Source organism: Callospermophilus lateralis, chromosome 9 (assembly GCF_048772815.1).
Source record: "Callospermophilus lateralis isolate mCalLat2 chromosome 9, mCalLat2.hap1, whole genome shotgun sequence".
NCBI classification, from domain to species: domain Eukaryota; kingdom Metazoa; phylum Chordata; class Mammalia; order Rodentia; family Sciuridae; genus Callospermophilus; species Callospermophilus lateralis.
This window is the reverse complement of record NC_135313.1, coordinates 42,453,831-42,460,207: the sequence shown is the minus strand read 5'-3', so window position 1 is coordinate 42,460,207 and position 6,377 is coordinate 42,453,831. Positions and strand designations below refer to the sequence as shown.

The 6,377-nt window shown below is 48.2% G+C and overlaps 1 protein-coding gene across 3 annotated transcripts in view; it reads left to right on the top strand.

Moving 5' to 3' along the window:
- Positions 1-460: 460 nt before the first annotated feature.
- Positions 461-6,377, top strand: part of Myo1b (myosin IB) — a 174,532-nt gene continuing 168,615 nt past the window's right edge. For 2 of the 3 annotated variants that reach the window (XM_076866621.2, XM_076866620.2), the window contains exon 1: positions 461-670. The gene's annotated coding sequence lies outside the window, so the exon portion shown is untranslated. The remainder of the gene's footprint in view (positions 671-6,377) is intronic. The other variant, XM_076866619.2, reaches the window with a different exon arrangement.

The window sequence follows — 6,377 nt, the reverse complement described above, 5'->3', positions numbered from 1 at the left end:
TATTTTCTTGGGCATCCAAACTTTTTTGTCTAGGAGAGGAATAAAAACACAGCATTCCCATTCTGCCTGAGTTTGCCCCAGGTTGGCTTCTAGCTGTCAAACGCCCTATTTCTCATAGGATGTTGGTGAGTCTGCGAGTAGACAGGGTAAAAAAGGCAGGGGCCGTCCTCTGGGGCCAGGCAGACGCCTCTGCTGCCTTTTCCACTCAGCGTCCCACCTAGGCTCGCCCGGGGCAGGGGTCGGGCCGCAGTTCGGCGAGGCAGCGCGCGCTCACCGGGGGGCGCTGTGCAGCCTGCCCTCGCGGCCAGAGGTGAGTCGGCCAGGGGGCGGTGGTGGCTCTGGTCCTGCCTGCGCGCGGAGGGGCGAATCCCAGGCTGCGAGGTCGCCGCCCCCGCCCCTCGGCCGGCCCCTCCGCCGCTGGGAGAGGGGAGTGGCTGGCGCCTCCGCCGCAGCCCAGCACTCTGCAGCCAAGCGCACACAGGAGCGCGGCGCGGAGGCGGTGCGGGAGCGTGGGCGCGCAGACGATCGGCAGCAGCGCTCGGGACATCCTCGGCAGAGCTGCGGCGGCTGGAGCCCCGCAACCTTGGGCTGGGTCCGCGTCCCAGAGCACCTCCGAAGAGCTAGGACGACTGGAGGCGGAGTGGCGCCTGGCGAGCTAGCGCCCGGCGAGGTAGTGCGAGCGCTTTCCCTCTCCCCTGCCCTTCCCGCTCGACCTAGCTAGCCCCTGCGCCTTTGTGCCCACGGTCCCCGTGGCCCTCCTGCAGCCCGTGGGCGCGGGTCAGGGGGTTCTGCAGCTCCTTGGGGCTCTGCGGCCAGAACCTTGGCGGCTGGAGGTCGCAGAGCGGGGTCGTGATCGGCAGTGGCTTCGGGGGCGGCGGGAGAGGTGGGCTTGTAAACTAAGTTGCTCATACTCCGCCCCGTTCTTTTCGTACCTGTGGGCAAAGTGGAACCCAGTTTCCTCCCAATCTACCCTCATTCCCTCCGGCCCACAGCTGTTTCCTGGCCTCAGCTTCTTTGGAAAGACGCGATGGGGCTTCCTTTGGAAAGAAGAACAATGGGGCGTTCTGGGCAGGGGGTTCAGGTGCGGTGTGCCCTGGCGGCGGCAGCGGGGGAGAAGGTACCCAGGACCCGAAGGGACTCCCTTCGCGTGCAGCTGCGTTCTCCTTTGTTCCGCCACAGCGGAGGGGGCTGCCCTGGGTCTCGTTTCCTGCCCAGGATGGGATTGATTCACAGTCCCAGAGAGGGAAGGGGAAGGGGGCGGGGCTGGAATGGAAACCAGACTGGGAACTGGAGCCCTGGAGGGTGCTGGGGCCGGGAAGAGGCTTGGGGAGGGGGTGATGAGAGTGCGTTGGAGAGTTAATTACAAACACAGCGTTTTGTCCAAGGGCCCTGTGGGTTTCTAGAGCCCATTTGTAGCGCTTTGTTCAGGCTGCGGCCGAGCATTTGTTGTTGCAACAAGTTGTGTGTTTCCTTCAGTTCTAGGCACTCCCACTGTTAGTTTGCTGAAAGCAAATCTTAGTTAACAATGAAAGAAAGCTTTAAAAAAAAGACTGAAAAAAATTGCTCTGATGGTTTGTATGTATTTATGTCTGGGTCTGTGTGTATAGCTAGTGGATATTAGCTGGGATGGGTAGAAGACAAATGTTGACAAAATAATTTTCTCCCTTGATAATACATTATAGTTTATAACAGTTTTCTAAGAATGTTTTTGGGGACGGGACCACCAAAGAATTAGACATTGCTAAAAACAAATGGATCAGATTATGTAGCACTAAATTGAAGAACTCGTTTATAGTAGATCTTAAACACACAACACATACCATTTGAATTTTGAATCAGGGAGACATGGCTTTCAAATGGTCTATGCTTTCACTTTCCCTGTGTGGACCATCTAGAATAAGAAAGAGAACACTTTGTATTATGATGAATGGGATTTTTTTTAAGAGGGGGAGGTGGTATTAAATGTAATATGTCAGGTATTTGTTAAGTGACCTGTACCTAGATTGGAATCAAGAATCCAAAACGATTGACTGACCTCTGGAGGGAGCCATGGGGATTGAACACTGGGTGCTCTTTGAATGGAGTATTCCAAGTAAAACTGTTTTGGGAGGAGTCTGACATTTGCTGGCATTCATGGATGGTGCCTATGGGACACTGGTGGAAGGATCCCAGAGGCTGACTGAGGGTTAGAATTACTGTGGGGATAACTTAGGAGACTTGCAGTTTTAGTAGTCTGGTTGCAGACAGGGCTGGGCAATGGCCCAGTGCTGCCTCTGGCAAGCCAGAGGGTCTACCATTAAACTGCCACTTTGGCCTTTCACTTTAAGATGAACCAAGTTGGAAAACCTATTAACCTTAGAAGGCAAATTAGGAACTTATTCTGGGGGAAAAAATGTTTCCTGCCCACTAAGTGGTAATGGAAAAGAGCTGTACCAGCTACTGCTGAGGATCTGTCTTTTTCGTGGGGGATGTGGTCAGATTTTCAGGCCAGGCTGAAAAGCAGTGGGACTTGTCCTCAGAAGTCATTATGATGTGAGGTTAAAGTGGGATGGTGTCCAACCATCAAGCTGTTTGTCGTTATAACTAACACGCTGCCTGACAAAACACTGTGCCATGGGCAGCCAACAGAGGGACTCTTTTGTTGTTGTCTTACCATTCCTGACTTTTCATTTATGTTGTAAATTGTTCTATAAAATACAACACGGTTGGATCACTCCCAAGAGATTTCTATACATTAACAAAATGAAAACATTAGAAGAGTAATCAGAACATTACTGCTGCTGGAGACTGGATGGGGGAATCCTTGAATAGCTGTCCCAGTGGATGCCCGATTGTGTGATAAGGCTGGCAGCAGGCTGCACCCCCTTCTTGGATGAATCAACACTTTGTCAAACCAGGAGTTTAACACTGACTTCCCCCTGGTTGTTGCACATTTATGCAAAGCAAGGAGGCCTGTCTGCCATTTGCAGGGAGAGAGTGGGGGTGAGGTGGGTGGGTGGCATTTGGCTCAGACGATCCTGAGCATCTCCAGTGTGTGGTATTCAGACTCTTTACATTTGTCCTCTTTTTTGGTGAGACTCTCCTCTCCACCTCCATTCTACTATTTTTAATAGCTGGACATTTGGGTTTTAATCAGGTAGGCAAATAAGGACTTTAGTTATCACTTAATGTTTCTTAGGTGCAATGAGTTTTCATATATCACTATATTAATCCTCAAAACAACTTGACAAAACAGGTACTATCTCCATTTCTCCTGCAGAAAGGTACAGTTGCCTGTCTTACACTCTACTTACAGAAGGTAACTAACTGGCAAGTGATGGAAGTATTGAATTCTAATTCCAAAGTCCATACTCTTTATTTGCTGTGTATAGATCTTTTAATAATAGGAACAACAGCAATTTGATTATTTAGTTAATTGAGTTAAGATTGGGGACATGGCAACTCTTAAGGCTATATTGTTCAAAAGCGATGTGTTATGGCCCATGTGAATAAGCTTTAAGTACATGGAGCTTTATTTTTAGAAAGTTAGGCTGCCCACATTTAAAATAAGTTCTTTCCAAACATTTAAAATTGGTAGAAAGGAAGTAGGTCTTATATAGTACTCAAGCATTCTGTGTTGCTTGAAATCCGTTTTAGCCCTTTTTATCTTGCCATCTTTAATAGAACACTGCACTTTGCTCCTTAACTGAGAACCAGTGCCATCGTGTCTTTTTAGAAGAGAAATAAGGAGGGGAGGAATGTGCTATAAAGAGGAAGTGGGACATCAGAATTGGAAACACACGCAGCAGGCAGTGGATTTTCCCAGCACATGGCTTTTGCCCTGACAGTAGCCTTTTACAGACGACATTCTTCCTTAGGGAAGTGTCAAGGGTCTTTCTTTACAGTATCCTCTGAGATCATCAAGTTTCTGAACTCTGTGGGAACACACATTCCACATAATTTCTGTGCTCACAGGGGAAGTGAACTGGTTTGGGCGTCAGTATAAAAAGGGAATAGAAATGGCATTTCTCCTGGGGGTGGAATGGAGAGGGGTGCTGGGCAGGAGGTATACGACCTTGACCAAGAGGGACTACCAAGGGCAGGAGCAGAATGGAGTTTACCATTTGGCATCGTGACTTGTTTATGGATTTCTCAGAATGCTCCTGGGCAAGTGGAAAAGTCAATATTGGCTTTTTTTGTGTTTCTGAGATAAGAATTTGAAGACCGAAAGTTCTGCCTTGTTTAATGATTTCAAGCCAGGACACCATTTGGGGTCTTCCAGGGCTATGTTAGAGGTGACCGTGACTTTAGTCTCCTTTTGGCAATAAATATTCCTCCATTGGATATTTTAGAGGTTTGCCTTTTGAGGGGAGGCAGACACTTGGTCTGCTGAGTTCTTTCACAGGTGATCACCTTCCAGCCAAGCAGCTGAGAAGCGCCATGGTAGAGCAAGAAAGATGCTCTGGAGCTTTGTGCTGTTCAGCCTTTTGTCAGCTGGCTTTTCAGTTTTCAGGACCTCCTTCTTCAGTTCATATTTTATTAAGCCCAGGGCTGATGCAAGGCGATGTATTAGACACCTTTCAGAAGCGCTAAAGGAAATCCACCATGCCTCCCAGGACGGTGCTGCAGGGCCAATGGGTGTGCCTGGAGAGTGGATGCTGGTGAAATGAAGAAAATGACTGTGACAGCTGTGGTGGCCCTGGCGGGGCGACACATGCTGCCAAGGCAAAAGCTGCAGACAGACAGAGGCTAATGAGTGGAAGGAAACTGAACATGAGTGCCAGCTCCTTCCCTGGCCTTGATTTTATTTCCATCAACCTGTGGTGATGTGAAGACGTTAAGGTCTAGGATCCTGAGGTCCAAAAAGTGGTGGTGTATCAAGTGCCATTCTGTGGGGAAGCGTTTAAATAACTGGCTGCATTGACACGTGGCGAGTCGTTGTCACTTCCCACTCTCTTCTCTCTACACCTGACAGCATCCCTTCCTCGTCCTGTGTCCAGTATGGCTGTTATCTCACTCCCTTTCATGCATGTTTGCATTTTATCAGCCCTGCTGGATAAGCAAGGCTAAGTCCCCAAATTTATTCTTCATATTGTGTCGTGCGATATTGATGCTGCTCTTTGTGTGTGTGTGTGTGTGTGTGTGTGTGTGGTTCTGGGAATTGAACCCAGGACCTCATGCATGTGAGGTAAGCACTCTACCTACTGAGCTATATCCCCATCCCCTTGATGCTGCTCTTTATGAAGTGCTGGGTGCGTGCTCCATGTCAGGCCTCACCCTGAGTGCCATTTAATCCTCATCACTTGCCTATAGAGGGTGATACTTGTGGGTGAGGGATTTGATTCACTTGCCCTGAGATCAAGCTCCTCATGTGTTTTCAGAACAACACACTGCCACCAAAAGGTAGAGTATGCTATGAAACGTCAAGCCACTTTTATGGAGTTGGTTTTAAAGAGCTAAAGGGAGTATCCACCTGAGAGGGAGCCTCCTTCCTTCCTGGCTTGTTTCCTTTGTCTCCTGGAGTCAGGGTTCCTATGAGTGCCCTTGGCTGTCCGTAGGTAGGAGAATGGGTTGAACTGTTTCTCACATTTCTCTTCCTCTTCTGGGTCTTGTGCTTGACTCCCCAGTCCGCTGGAGAGAGAGAGAGGAGCCAGTCCCTTTCTGGTGATCCTTCAATCCCCCCACTTCCTGTGTCTTCTGCATGCTGTATTTGTAGGGAGTTCATCTGATCTGGTCTTCAGTCGGCCTGTGAGTAGTGTGCTGCTGGGCATCCGGCAGGAGCTCAGGGGCTAATGTGAGAACTGATTAGTGTGAGTGGCCTCTGCAGGATTGGGACTTAGGGGACTTTGGACAAGGTTTGGTTTGAAATGTATAGTCTCCCAAGACAGGCAGTTTTAGATATTATAGTCTGAAAGAAAGAGAAAATTGACATTCTTCCTTCACTTATCAAATAAACAACAAAATTGAGCTGCTAAAAATACCAGGTGCTTGTCTTTCCTTGATATCCCAGAGGGGCCTAAGAGGAAACCAGATCTCTGCCTTGCAGGGACTTGAGTCCAGTCCTGTGTGGACCATAGAGGCTCTGAGATTACACAGATGGCTTAATTTTGCTGTTAACACAGAAATGCAATTTAGTTTTTCAAGTATTTAAACTTGTTAAAAGAAGGAATTGGATGAGTGGATTTGATCAGTGCATGCTATATGCATGTATGAAAATATCACCCTGGACCCCGTTAATATGTACAATTAATGTGTAGTAATAAGAAATGTTGGAGTGGGAACATAGCTCAGTGGTAAAGCACCTGCTTAGCATGTGATTGGGGAAAAAAAGAGTTTTTAGAAAAAGAGTTTTAAAACAATTTAATTGCAGATTATTATTACTTATTAATTTTGTTATA